This window comes from Calypte anna, chromosome 5A (genome assembly GCF_003957555.1).
Source record: "Calypte anna isolate BGI_N300 chromosome 5A, bCalAnn1_v1.p, whole genome shotgun sequence".
Taxonomy (NCBI): Eukaryota; Metazoa; Chordata; class Aves; order Apodiformes; family Trochilidae; genus Calypte; species Calypte anna.
The window spans coordinates 21,010,320-21,025,818 of record NC_044251.1 but is presented as its reverse complement, the minus strand read 5'-3'; the positions used below and the strand labels follow the sequence as shown (position 1 = coordinate 21,025,818).

Sequence of the window (15,499 nt, the reverse complement as noted above, 5' to 3'; positions counted from 1 at the left end):
CTATTACTTCATATTTCCAGATCATCATTGTGAGTGTTCAGACTGTTATAGGAAACATAATGCTCTAAAGCAAAAAACAAACAATAAAAAAACCACTGCCTAACCGAGCTACATCATTGGCAGTCTGCACCTGCAGTCACAGCCCTGTATCTACCAGAGCATAAGAAGGAGAAGAACTCATGTGATTTTATGTATGTCTGCGCTCTGTCTGATCTTGTATTTAAGAAGTGCTTGTTCTGTGTCCAGAGGTCTGGAAGCCTTTGAGATGCTACTAAGAGGGGGGCTGCCCTCTTCAAAGAAGGAACCCAAAAAGAAGCAAGTTTCATGAACCAACGGCCCAGAGTGACCCAGCCCCACCCACCCCGCCGGCATGTCCTCCCTGCTGCGCTTGTTCCCTTTGCCCTTGGAATGCTATCACTTATTATCACGCTGACTTCTCCAGATGGGGCATTTTGGCTATTGATCTGATAAATAAACAGCCTGCTCGTTCGATCAAAATGTTATTTTGCATTTCAATTACTGTTCACTAATGCAACCTTCATCCCGCCAAGAGCGCTGCTGGCAATGACACTCGACCTGGCACAGGCATTTGCAAGCAAATTCGGCAGCGCCTGCTGCAAGCACCTAACGGGATTACCAACCTCCATTAGATGCATAGAAAGAGGAGATGGATAGACAATACTGGGCTGAAGGGGAACAGATATGTGGGGAACAGACAGTGAACAGCTTGGACAATGGGTAAAGATACGCAGAAACACAAATCCACTTATAGCACAGCTTTGTCAAATATTTTGACAGTGAGAGGTCTTGGAAACTAGGCATTCACACCAGTGGACAACCCTGACAGCTCACAGAAGATAGAGTGAGCTCACTGTGTGTCAGCCATGCAAGAGTTCAGAGCAACAGGAAATGGAAATCAATGTCTGGTGAGAAGCAAGCACTGAGTACTGCAAACCCATCAGGGCAAACAGGGTCACTTCTAAAGCAAACTCTGCAGCCTTAGGCCACTGGAGTTCAGCAGGCCTTAGAGCTGGATGCAGGATGCTCTGTGTAAACCTGAAGGGGGGAAACCCTCTTAGTTCTTCCAGGATTCTTTAGTATAGGAGGACATGTGAGAACCTTTGGAGAATCTGGTGATGGCACAGAGAGAAAGGGGCATGCTCTGTAAGAGATGGATCTTTGCAGGTGTTGGTGTCTCTTTATTCAGCAGGCTGTTTACATTCCAAATCCCCAAACTGGTTACTCTCAAGCTCTGTCTACAATGGGAAACACTGTACAAATAGCAAGTCCATGAGTGGCCACCAGCAGTGTTAGAGACATAGTTAAGAGACAGTTTCTAATCTCAAGCTCTTCTGGTCATTTGATGTACTTCACTGGGTGACTTCTTTTGCTCCAGACTCCTAATGCATGATGCAGAATGCTCTTTGGGCCTCTTTTTTTTTTTTTTTTTTTTTTTTTTTTAGTGTGTCTGTGGGAGGGCATTTTATTTAGCTCTCAAGTGACAAGACAGTATAAACAGTCAGGAAAACACATTTATCCTAATTTCCAGAGATCCTTTTCCAGGCCTGAACAAATTTTTCCCATTGCATTTTCAGACAGCATCCAGACTGAAACTGCCAGTCATCCATGAGTTAAAAATAAACAAACCCATGTAACATCCTGACATTATATAAATGAAATGCTAAGTATAACACTCTGAATGAGATCAATGTGATGCATAAAGACAGAATCTATAATTCAACACACACACTTCATCTGCTCTGTGTGCCCAGCCTCCCAGTTCCCTCTGCCCTTGGCAAACTATTTTTGTGTCCAATGCCCACCACCCTCTGGCTTGGTCTATGCTGTAGACCTTGCTCTTCCAAATCTGTCCCTGTGCCCATCCTTTCTTTGAGTCCACACTTGGGAGCAGAGTTTCTGGGAACCATTCTACACCTAGATCACACCCCTCCCCAATCATTTGGTATTTGTGCCCCAAGCACAGTGTAAGGATCCAAATATATGTTATGACACCTAGTCACTGGCTCTGTGTGTATGACATAGGGCAGTGAAGTTCACTGCATAGATCCCTTAAAATGCAGCCAAAATGTCTTGAAGTCTAATTCCAGCCTCAACACCGATCTTCTCAGAAACTCCAGTAAGCCATTACCACTCTCCAAGACACTGCTTCCCCAGCTGAAAAGCAGAAATATGGTCTTGAATGACATACCTCTTAGGAACCTCATAGAATTAATCAGAAACTATGAGTCAAAGAATGGAGTGTGCAAATGAGTGTGCTAAACAGAACCATGAACAGATAAGACCTGTGCTCACATGATGGCCTCCACTCAAGATTGTCAGGAGAATTTGAATCTTTCTTCAACACTGCAGCTCAGAGATTTGCCAGTGTAAGTAGTGTGAGTAGGTGGTGTTTTCCTGCATGCAATCTAGCCAGCAGAGTAAAGCACTGGCTTCACAAATCTGTCTGTATTATACAGACCAATTCTGACCTCCTCCTGCATCTGTGACACAGTCTACACAATAACCTTATCTCTAATAGTCCCTAATCTTATTTTCCATCTCCTCAGGTGCTATTTCACAAACCAACTGCCTCTTGACTACATCACCATATAATCCATTTTTTTCCATTCTCCTTTGTAGTTACACTTTATCAGACATTTTTCATCAAAAATTATTTTTTAAAATATTCTGTTTCATTACAGTAATACATCAATTTTGGCTATGTTTGTATGTAAGATATCCAAAATAACTCTCAAGAAAACAAGATGTTTAATTTTGCTTGGTTCCTAGCACTTTGTTTAGCATGTCAAGTGCTTTCTCATGTGTTCTTGGACTGACCAAGCCTGCCTAGTTTCAAGAACATAATGTAACAAAATACTGGAAGTTTCGTCAAAATAAACTACATTGGAATTTTCACTCTGCTTCAAATTTCAGGTTGCAGAGTTGGGATGAAATCAAATTCCGAAACAAAAAAATATTCTGTGAAACAAGGTTCTAATTTTAATGTAGTGAAAGAATGTACTCCATGCATCTTTCATACAGGCCTCTGCTCGTCCTTCACTCAGCAAGTCTCATTTCTCTATTTATATGCATGCAGAAATGTGTATGTGTTAATGTCCACAGAAACATTTTGATACTGCATGCTATCTTCTTTAGCCTGTTAGCACAGAGAGATACTGGCAAAAAACGCCTTGATCTAAATAATCAGAAAAGCTGGAACTTTATATAATGTTTTGGAAGTTCAAGAGTACCATCAAAGCTGTGCCATCAATTCATAAAAAAAAAAAAAAAAAAGGTCATTTTGTATTATTCAGTCCTTTTACATTGTAGGGATTAAGCATGTATAAAGGAGTATCTTGCAGCCTAAAATCATTGCCTCTGTTTTGAAAGCTGAGGGCTGCTGAAGAAATTCAGCTCTGCTTTTCCATCTAGTACCATTTAAGGTTTACCTCATTTTTTCTGCATCACAATGAAATCACTGCTGGCATGTGATCAGAAGCTCAGAAAAGCTGGCTCCCTATCAACTTACAAAAATTGACCTGGACATTTTATCCACTTTGATGAGAGCTTGAATGAACTTCTTTCTCATTCACTCATGGCTAGGAATGCTACTTCTTAGCACCTCTATGAGCCGCAAAACAATACTTCATTTTTGAAGCTGCTGAGAAAAAATTGTTGGAAGTACAAATATCTTACCTGCTACCTGAACCCTACCCAGCATTTCTAGCTACAGTGGAAATACATCACAAATAACTGGGACAGGATCTTATCTCTTCATCTAAGCCTTGATTCAACTACTATTGAAATTAAACAGTGATTTCTATTGATCTGAACAGGAACTGGACCTCAGGATCTGAAGAGATATCTGAATGTTGAACATTGCAGGTAACCCATGCCCTTCATTGGATTTCTGGAGACTTGTCTTAAACCACTTTCATTTCAAGTGTTCCTTGGAAGGAAAGCCAGATGAACAAATCTTTCCCTGTAGAGGGCTTTCTCAGAAATTCCCACTTACACTAATAAACACCAGCTTCCTGCCAGTCACATTGCACAGATTGATGGTCCTACCCAACCACTGCAAATCAACTGCTCCATCTCCAGGTGACATTCACTGGCCTGAGAATCACTTGGAAGCCACTTTGCTGCCAGCTGAGACAGGCTTCCCCACTTTAGTCCAGAGGGAAAATTCAACAACAGGCTCCCTAAAAAGATCTATGAGACATTCATTATTTCCTTTGTAGATAAGCATATCCTAAGTAGATAAACAATCCAAGCTCTAGCTACCTCTGACAAGTATCCTGCTTGCAAAAAGGAGGTAAATTCTATTCATATTCAAGCAATTTTATCACTTCCCACCTGCTCAACCTGGAAATAACAGTAATCCCAAACCAGGATAAATTTAAAGAACTCAAACTGCAAATGAAAACAGCTACAAGTAGGAAAACCATCTCCCATGCTGCACCAACCACCTCCACAGAGAGAATTCCAGTCCACAGGGTTAACAGCAGCAGCTCTGTAGGATCACTGCTCAGCCCAGCTGCACTGAACTGCTGTTCTGATTTCCTGAGTTACTGGCTGCAATGATGCTCACCACTTGGCATTAGTAGCAAATCTGGTACAAACAAGGCTGAATCAGCAAGGGAGCCACACACACTGGATTGCAGTGCTAGGAGAGATTGTTCCTGACAGTGCACAAAGCTGGTGCAAAAATGATCAGCGTTAATTTTCCTATTTTGGGGGGGCATTATTTAGTTGATGTGTAAATTCCTGACAAATCTGCAAATGCTTTAAAGGTCCTCTGGCCCTGAAGTACTGCTGGATAGTGTTTCAGGCCAGGAGTTACTGAGAGTCTTTCGATATGCTCAGTCCAAATATTAAAAGGAAACTCTCACATTTGGTACAGAAAAAGCCTTACACAAGTACAACACAGATCCCTTCAAACTCACTCATGTCATGAAACCCTGTGGGAGGGATACACAAGCAGTCAGACATAAGACAAGGTTGTAAATATAAAACAAATGTCCTGAAAAGCTATAATCTTTGATCAGTTTGGAAGACTAAAACAAAGACTTAAGTTTTTTCATCCACCTTCAACCCTGAACAGTGGAAAACATAACTGTTCAGCAAAAGCACTGGCTTGCAAAACAGACACTTTATTCTGGGTGTGTGGACCTCCATCACTACAGATGAATGAATTTTGGTCACATATGGTTAAAAATTAGCAAGAAAGAGCATTAAAAAAGACACTCTGCATTACAACCCCCCACTTTACATTATGCCTGGAGAAGCTGGAGCTGAAATAGCAGTAGGCAAGGAAGGGGAGTTATGGATTCTGGTAGATCCCATCAGAGCAGTGTTTATGTTAATCAATCAACTGAAAAAATAGCAGCTGAGAGTAATTATTAATAATCAAGTAAAATTGGATTATTTCTCTGCACTGCAGTGTTGTCTGGATGGGGAGGCCACCATAGACACAAAGTTCATCAGAGCTAGCTACCAGAATAAAATTGCTGACCTCAGCAGTTCATCAGAGAAGGTGGAAAAAGGAACCTCAAGTAAGCATGTTGCATACTATCTGCAGAGCATGAAGGATAACAGAAATAATTATTGAAAGGCAGCTGAGCTTAGGCATCTGGATCAAGTCATAAATCCAGTTGTGTATCCAAATGAGAGAAGTAAGACTTACTGCCAAAGCCTTCCATTTCTGTTTTTCTGACTTCTCTTTCCTGACACTATATCAAGCTCCCTCTCCCAAAATGCATTGCTTGAGAGGAAGGGGCTTAGATTTTCTGTGAATACGTTGAGCTCTCTGTGCAGCTGTGGCCTTGTCTCATTTTATACGTAAGCAATGAAATGGAAACATGTATCATAAGGGACACTATACTGAACATTTTGCAATATACTCAAGTCAGAAAATTTGATGCCACTCTTCCTAAAACAACCATAACATGGTATTGCACAGAGATGGTCATATTCTCAATCACAGATACTGAATTGCAACTACAAAACAAGTACTTTTACTGGAAAAACAATGGCTCAGTTGGTAAACATGTAGGTGCAACTATATTAATCATTTGTGTCCACGAATACCTTATCTATGCAATCACACCTGCATCTTATAAGTGCTTTACAAACACAATTTAGGAACCTCCATTTGAAAATATGTCACACATGATCTCAATGGCCAAACTGGATATAAATCAATAAAGCTCAGTTGCAATAAATGGAATTTTAGCAATTTACAAAATTTGGGCAGCAAGTCCTAGAACACTACGCTTGCTCCATGCAAGAGGAAATACCACCCAGCTGCAAGGGTACACAATACTGCTACTGAAGGAGGCAGAACTTGAAGTTTTCTAACAAGCGTGCAAGACCTCAGCCATAAAACTGAATTAACATAGAAAAAATTTATGTTTAACAGCTTACTAATTACATTTTCAAATTAAATATTTACTTCTGTCTTGAGTATTTCTATAGCACTCAACAGAATCTAAGAGGAGTTGCACCCTATTTACTTCAACAATTTCTTAAATTAAAATAAGCCTTTATCTAAAAGGGGATAGTGGGAATCAGGAGTTTCTCGCCCCACCGCCCCCTGCCCTGGCCCTGTGACTCTTGATTCAGATGGCATGCTACACAACCCCAAATATCTATGACACAGGAATAAGGGATCTGAAAAGAGAAGATACAAAAATATATAAAGACAGAAGGTATAAAGCAGGCAGTGGATGTACATAGCTACTCTGCTAAATTTAACAATCCCCAGGGTAGATTTTTACATATCTCCTGCAGCAAAACACTGCTTTCAGTGTCCCACTGCAAACACCAGCTGTGCTGTTCTGTTTATTTCTTTCTAATACTTTTTTTTCCTATTTCACAAAATAAGGAGGAAAGAAGAAGACACGTGGTTTAATATTTTACTTTGAGCTATATCAGTCCTAAAAAGTTTTATTGGTGCAGATCACCTACCAGGGCAAAAGTACACTACTGCTTCTGCAATGCTAGTGTCTGCTCTAGGCACCAGCCCACGGAGCAGGATGAAGGAATGAGAAGAACCAGTTCTGCATAAACAGCACCTCAAGTTCTCTCTGTGTGGGAAGAAAGGGTTAAGCCTGCTTTGAGGTTCACTTTGCACTCCATGTTTTGTGCAAGGCCATCAGTCAGTCAGTCAGTCAGTCAGTCAATCAATCAATCAATCTTCTCTCTCTTCCCCCCGCCACCCCCTAACCCCCACCCTGAGGAACCACTGCAGGAACATCATGCCCAAGATCTTGTTTAAATCCACGACTATTCTCTGTCAGGTCAATTCTTCTCATCCTCCCCCACTCTCTCCCCATCCCGAGACACCCCCTCCCCCTCTACCCAAAAAGGGGCCTTCTGAGCTCGTTTTGCTAATGTATTCTCAAACCAAATTAGGGGCTCTGACTCTCAGTGAAGTTCGTGAGTTAGTTGCTGCGATGCACTGAATTAAAGATACCATCTTGGACTCAAATCAGATTAGAGCCCACACACACACATGCAAAAGCCCGCTTTCTAATCAATTTTACAAAGGGCCTTCAGCAGAGATACACTAATGGTATTGAGCTAAGATCTTTAAACTAAGTCTGCAAGAAGTCTGTGGAGATAAAATGCACACTGTATTAAAGAGAAAGCTCTTCACTGTGCCCTTCCCACCAAGAACCCTATGCACGTTGGAAGAGCACCATAAAGCACAAAATATGTCACCTGAGCTGTTCCCTCCTGTTCTCCTTTCTTACCTTCTTCCTTCAGACCTTTAAGGCCTTTCTTTCATTTGCTTCCAGTCAAGCTGCACACTGAGCAGAGGAGAAAGGGGAGCTACAGAGTCCTGGTCCTTGTTCAGAATTAGACATAGTGAGAACATGTGAACCTTTTTAGGCTTGTGCCAGGAATCTATAAGAAAGGGTCAAGGTGGATCCGTAGATCAGGTTAAAGGGGATGCTGAAACACAAGTGCCCTGCGTACACACACAAGATGCTAGGCACTGCTGTCATGCTTGGGCGCATGTAACTGGGATCCTACAGCAAAACCTGAAATTCCTCTTTAGCTATAGGGAAATACACTACTTAGATCCTCAAAATTTCTCAGATGATCATAATGTTCTTAATTTCTGAAACTCAGGTTTGAAAACTGACTTGTGACATTCCACATATGTAGCAGACTCCCCTGAAAATCCTGACAAAAAATATGTTACAAATTAAGTTTATCTGACCAGCAACTAGCTAACATACACACAAGCCTAATGATGCACTGGAAGAAACCACCTGAACTTTCCCAGGACCAGCCTCCAGGAGAGGTAGCCTTCTCCTTGGTTTTTAGACAAGTGACAGTTCCTAGAGCTTGAAAGGATGTAAGTGACCTCCTGCAGCAGAGGAACCCCCAGCTAGATCTTTTAAGGGGCTGCAGCAACAACTTTCCAGGAACTTGAGCACAGCTCACAGTTAGCACAGAACAGAGAACCTTATAAGTGCCTTTTCAGTGCAGAGCTGCAGCATGCAGAGACCACAGCTCCCACCCTTCTACACTCTCGCATCTGAGTGGCTCAAAGTAAAACCTGCAGTATGTATGTGCTGTTCCTCCATATTTAGTGCATATGTGCACGCTGGATGTATCCAAAGGCTGTATGAAACCAGCAAGTGCTCTTCTGACCACAGCTACCACTCTGCCATCGTTCACTTTTTCACTACCTTTTTCCTAAAGAAAGTAAAGGGACCTTGGCAAGAGAGCTGTGGCAGATACAGAGTCTGACTGCCCTACACAAAAGCCTTACTGAGCAAAATCTCTCAGACTTCAGATGGGCTCCCCATTCCCCAAGACAGCTTTGGGCCTTACACCACTGTAGAGTTTTGCAATGGTCATGTGCTGAGTCTGATGCCAGTGTTCAATGCAATTAACCTTTCCAGCCTAATGAAATGGCTTTATTGGCTGCAGTGGCAGCAAGGAGCCCCTTGACTCTGGCAGGCTCCTGAGAAGGGGTTATCAAGGTTGCAGAGCATTACTGCTCCAGTTCTATTTGCAAGCTGCAGCTAATCAATGCCAGACCTGAAAGAAGTAGGCAATGCCAGTCCCAACATCATACTCCAACATCATATTGATCCCTGGGAGGAGAGGGGACTTGGGTCTATGCCCATTCATCAGCAGTGTCATAGGCAGCGTTCTTCCAGGAAAGTACCCCTGGCAGCAGAAGCACACAGATGGAAAGGGAAAATTCCTCAGATGGGAAAGCATGCAGGGTACTCCAAAGGTGATACAAAGGCAGAAAACTGCCCTGTGGTTTAGGAAGAACCAGACCTGGGATGATGTCTTAGGTTTCTATGCTGTTTTATTTTACTTTGTTGGAATAAGACTGGCACAACAGCCCTCCCAGGGGTGGGTGACAACTGCTGAGGGATGCCAATTTTGAGTCACTTTCCTCCTTTGTAGCTGTTGAGCTTTGGGAAGTGGTGGTGGTGGGGAAGGGCAGGGCTGCAAAACTGGTATTACATGATAAGGCCCCAAACATGCACTGCATGTGAAGGGAGGGAGAAAGCAACAGCTGTAAGTCTCCCACACCAAGCTGTCCTGTCAATACACCCAAGGGGATTTCAGTCTTGGAGTTCTGGTGAAGTACAAACCTGACCCACATTTGCTTGTGACTTGAACAGTTTCTGTTGAGATTTGCCCTGCAGTGCTCAGTTGATCCCAATTTCAAAAGTGCCACAGAGGAGGCACAGGCACCCAAAATTCCAGAATATAAATTACTCCCTTGAAAAATTATTAAAATGGCTTTAACATCAGGAAATCTTGCAAATAAAAAACATAGTTTTCTGTATGTGTTTCAGCTTTCTGGGTAACTTGCATGTTCTCAAGCCATGGTATCAAACTTCCTTCTGTGATGCTGAGGATAAAAAAATCCTATTAAGAAACAAAACCATAACAACTGCATCACTTCAAAACAGGAGCCTCTTATCAAATATTGCAAGACTGCAGATGCCTCCTTTATCCATCTTTGTTGCTTTTCTTCTTTCAATAAGCCTTGCTTTTGCTTGCACTGCTTAGCATTGTTATTTTCACACATATTTCTTATTCTTTTTTAGAAATTATTTTTCAAATAGTCAGTGTAGTTTTCAAAGGCAGATCTGGCTCAGACTTCAAAAATCACATAACCCCAGACAGAAGTGTTTTCAATGTTCCAGTGTAAAGGTACACATTCAGGACTCAGGTCCATGTCCTACATGAAACTCCAGTTCCTTTTCATATACTAACCCACTGAAAAGTAAAGGGAAGAAGAGCTACAAACTATCTGGCCTTAGGAGCTCTGAGGTGTGCTGTCCATGTGTACCTCTAACTGGGAGACTTTCTTGCTTTGTGTATAGCATACAATTCCTACAGAACCTCAGTATTCAAAGACAGTGGAATAGGAAACAGAACATGCATATGGAAAACACGTCACAAAATTTAATTCTTGTTAACATCTTGAACAATGCTGGGCTACGCACATTCTGCTTGACATCCAGCAAGATCTGTTGGACCCTGCCATGATACAAGATGACAATCTTTGGATGGAAATCACTGAGGTTTTCTTCACTTCTGGCTATAGGAAAAAGGAGCTAAAGAAACCTTCACCTCTGCATGCTAAAGGACAAAAAGTGTTCTCATACCTGACATGTTCAGTAATGTCTCAGGACTAGAAGAGCAGTTTCCCTCACCATGATAAGAGAAACAGACTGTCACATTTTAGCTCTAGTGGATGTTTCAGGATGCCTGGAACTGAATCCAGCACAGGGAAAAGGATCTCCTACAACCCCAGCCAAAGCACTTCATAAATTGAATGCTGCACTTCAAAATCAGTTCTGCATAGTCCTACTTCCCTGGGAAATTGAGGAAAGGCTGCTGAATGGCAGCGCCCTGTCACAATAAAGACAAGTGCTGCTGGTGGTGGCAGTTTCCAGACAGGTCAAGATGCAATGTTATTGTTGAAAGGACACCTTTAGGTGGTGAAGGGTGGAACAAGGAAGTAACCTTTTTGTTGCAGATACCACCAAACTTTTCTTGGTTTCAACAGAACCATACAGTTGCAAAGCGTATCAAACGGCTAGATAGTGAACAACACTGTTTGAAGACTCCCAACACAGAGACCTCCAATGTTCACCATCCACAGGACACCTTTTCTGGTACCAGCACCAGAAAAGTTTCCTTATGTCTACAGAGCCTTTGGCCAGTCAAGTCCCAGATTTCAGATGTAAAGGGTGCTCAGGGAAGTATCTGAGTCCCCACCTCTGGAGGTGTTTAAAAGACATGTAGATGTCATCCTTAGGATTTAGTGGTGGACTTGGCAGTGCTAGTTTAATGGTTAGACTCGCTCTTAAAGATCTTTTCCAACCCAAAAAATTCTATCATTCTATTCTTAGGGTAGAGACTCCAGGTGAGTTTCTTAACATAACAGAAAACTAACTGGATTCACTCTATTTACCTGAAATAGGTGCCCAGCCTTGACTCATGTGGTCATTCTTGCAGACAGCTGTCAAGCTGGGAGTCGTCTTCAGTGAGGGCCCAAATTTTCATGCTACAAGCACAGAAACTATTTCCACTGAGCAAAGGGCACAAGAACAGTTTTCATCCATATGACTCCCAAATGACACAAGGAAAAGGAAACAGATACACAGCTCTGAGAATTTTGAAGCTTCACTGAACAGGTTGCTCAGAGAGGTGGTATATACCCCGTCTCCCTAGAAATATTCAAGGTCAGATTGGACAGGCTCTGAGAAACCTGATACAGCTGAAAATGTTCCTGCTCAGTACAGGGGGGTTGGGCTAGATGACCTTTAAAGGTCTCTTCCAACCCAATCTACTCTATGATTCTATGATTGTCTATACTGCAGAACTGCCCAGGAGATAAACCTGAAGAGTAGCTTTGCCCTACTTACTGACCTGGGAACTCATTAACCCATCAATATTGCCCTTCTTCAAGTTACAAAGCTCCCCAGAATAGCAGGGGCACATAGCATTCACATCGGTAGAATTCAAAAGCTTTAACTCAGGCAGTCTGGGGCAAAGCAACACCCTAGATGAGGAGGAATAAACCGTCAGCTATTTAAAAGCATGTGATGGAGCCCTAGGAAGCCCTGGATTTCACTAAGGAGATAAAACCAGTCCAGAAGTATAGGAGAATTATGGGAGATTGGGTAGAAGTGAAATTAACTCTCTGAAGACTTCAAAAGGTGGCAGAAATGAAAAATAGAGAAACAGGTTCCAGTAACTGTAAACCAAAGGCACTCTGGATCAGACTGCTGCAGATCTGCCTAAAAAGGAGATGATCAACAAGTAAGCAGGAAGAGGAAGAAAAACACTTTGTCCTGTATGACTTTGGCACAAAGCATGAATAGAAGCAGGGCACAGACAGCATGATATAGATGCTGCCAGGGCAAAAAGGTCTCTGAAATCAGCACTTTTGCACACAAATGCAATACACAGAGACCTCCTCTCAAAGTAGGATAGTATCCAGAACTATAAAATGTGCTTATCTTCAGCATCTGAGTATGCAAATCAGAACTGCTGTGTATAATGTAAATTTATATATACACATACCGGAACATGCCTGAAAAAGAGGCAAAGTCATCTTTGCCATTCAGCCAAAAAGTCTGTGTCAAGGCAGTACTGATGCATAGCACAACACATAAGCTTTCATCTGTCTACAGAAATTCAAACTAAAGGGCCCAGCACATGTCTCCTGTTTTTAGGAACTTCTTGCCCACCAGAGCAAAAATGGAGAACAATAATATCTGTGGGATGGTGACTGGGACAGGGCAGGTTGTTTTATTAAAGTCTGTATTCTCATTACTAAAGCACATTACAAACCCAAAATGTTAGACAGTGTACTAAATATTCAAGGTCTGTCTTCATTCATAAGAACTTGCATTCCAGAGACAGACTAAAAGAAGGAAAATGTTTTGACGCACAGTTTACAAGTAGAGAATCAGAAACTTTAAGTGTTTGCTCAGCTTGCCCAAGGAGGTTATAGAAGAGCTGAGAATTGGGCTTCGATCCTGATGCCATCTTCAGAGCATCTCTAGAGCATCTTTAGATCTTCCTTAAGAAACAGTGGAAGAGAAGCTTAATCACAGGAGTTGCTTTGCATGCTTCCAAAAGCTACAGATTTATCTAGTTTATTGGTAAGGATATAATACCACAGGTAAAACAATCTCTTTAATAAAAACCACCAACAACAAAACCACCATTCACAGCTGCTAGTTTTCAATTGGCTCCAAATTTTATAGTACCTTTTAAGGATATTTTAACAGATTTCAGGATTTTTCTTCCTTCATGATCTATGTTTGCTTTGGTTTTGTTTCATTCATTTTAAGAGAAAGTTCACTTTCTCTCAAAAATAACAACTATGAAAGTGACAACTCCATTTTGTTTCAGCAGAGCTAGGAAAAAATTAATCAGTCATGTTCTCAAGTTAAAATTTTATCACTTCCTTTGAAAAAAAAAAAAAGAAAGTCTTAAAGATAATCCCCACTCAATAGGAATACAAACGAGACAGCAGAAGGGAATCCTGGAGAGAAGAAACACCCACTTCAGTGCCTGAAGGAGAAAGAAGGAAACAGGGACAGATTCCCTCTGTCAGGTCAGAAAGCATTAACACTGTGTTCTTTGAGCACCACAGCTAGGGTTTGGGGAGTCTGTGCTGCCATCTTCAGGGATGCTCTCATCTTTCTGTGACCCAAAAAACTCAAATGAATGAAAACAAAAAGGGGATAATTTCCATAAAAAATAAGAAGGAGGAAAAGGAGCTATCAGCTCTGTTCTTTTCCTTCCAAGACTGCTGGTTGACTTGATTACCTCATGGAGAACCACGGAAATTAAACCTGGGAAAACTAAATAAATCCCGCCTAGTCTATGTGCATCTCCAAGCTGCAGTAAAGCTAACTAATCACTGGTGTTTAGCCCTGTCTGATTTCTTTCTCCTCTTCTATCCAGAGCAAGATCAGGTGATTATTCACTGAGCTTTGACAGCAGATGCTCAGTCGATGCTAACTAACCATCTCCTTTACAAAGCAATTTCAAAGAGACAGAGTGAGAGACCCTGACCCCTTCCCACAGGGCTGAATTAAAATGAAACAGTTAATTGTGTGCCCACAGGGTTCTCAAAGCCCTGTTTTGCAAGAACAAATCACAGATATTCCAAAAACTCATGTCTATGCTATTCTTCCTCAGACAAAACAGCAAGATTTAAGGTAATATCACATTTGAGATGCTGTGGGGATATCTGCTGCTTTACAAAGGTAAATTGAAGAGGACAAACCAGATTCTCCTTGTTTCTGACCTAGCGGACACATATATATTTCAAATCATTCTGAAGTGCCTTTTGATGTGTGCAGCTCATGCTTTTTTCACTACAACCTACTCCACATTTCTGTGAATTCTTTGTTTCTTCTCAGAGTTCTTACCTTGTTACATATACGTTATATTTTTCAAATTGCTTCACAGGCTCCTCACTATGGGGCTCTCATGGATCAAATATTGCACAACAAAGTACAACCCGTTAATACTGTGTTTCCAAGTTGAAAATAATGTCTATTCCCCAGCTGCTATGTTGCGACAGGGTCTTCTTTCCTGGTCATAACACTGACTGAATGAGAACCATATTCTTAAGATCTTTGTTGCCCTCTGGCCTCTCTATCCCCATGCCCTTAGTAAACATGACTGCTTTGTTTTCTCAATTCATCTAGAAAACAGAATAAAAATTAATGTTTTTATTCAAATTAAGCACCAAGTATTTTCTCCTACATAGGTCAACATAATCACTGAAATTACACATATAAAAAACTACTGCTGTGGTTTATTAATACTAACAACCCGTTCTGGTTTAAAGCTTTTGGCTTTGTATTTTATTTTACCTAGAATGCAGTTATTACTTCACAAAATGGAAAACTTTCTTTTTATCCACTTGGGTCACTGTAAAAATATATTAAAAATATGATTCATGGTGAATAAAAACCAACATGCATCCTCATCCAACAGAAGGACTTCACACTGCCACTCAAAACTATATGCTCATGAAGGGATCGTTTCACTCATCCCATCTCTGAAACATAATGCAGCAGCTCTTCTGCAGTATACAGTTAGAGTTCAAGAACTGAAATAAGAATTGTTTGTCCTGTTGAAACAAAGGATGGAAAATAAGGAACAATGTAAATGCCTGGGGCTGAAATTTAATCAGAACATCAATTTCTACCAAATAACCAATCTAATGCCACGATGGGTGCCAGGGACACAGAGACAACCTGGTGCCAGGTTGAAGTGCCAGCTCTAAGCAAAGAAATTTTCATCAGCAACACCAACTCTTGCCCTGTCTTCCCCATCTGCTTGCTTGCCTCCTGCTCAGCAGTGCTAATCTGCAAGAATAGTCAGGACCACAATTTAGTGTAAGCGTGAAATAAAGAGGAAGGAGAAAGAAAATGGTTTCCTCCTAACTATAGACTCCTCAAAAAAAAGT

The 15,499-nt window shown here is 41.4% G+C and overlaps 1 protein-coding gene across 3 annotated transcripts in view; it reads right to left on the bottom strand.

Annotated features, from left to right (window-relative positions):
- ESRRB (estrogen related receptor beta) overlaps positions 1-15,499 on the bottom strand; it is a 122,722-nt gene that overhangs the window by 48,482 nt on the left and 58,741 nt on the right. The window contains exon 1 of one of the 3 annotated variants that reach the window (XM_030451781.1): positions 11,471-11,714. The exons of the other annotated variants lie outside the window; for them this stretch is intronic. The gene's annotated coding sequence lies outside the window, so the exon portion shown is untranslated. Of the gene's footprint in view, positions 1-11,470; positions 11,715-15,499 lie in introns of those variants that run through there. 3 annotated transcript variants of the gene reach the window in all.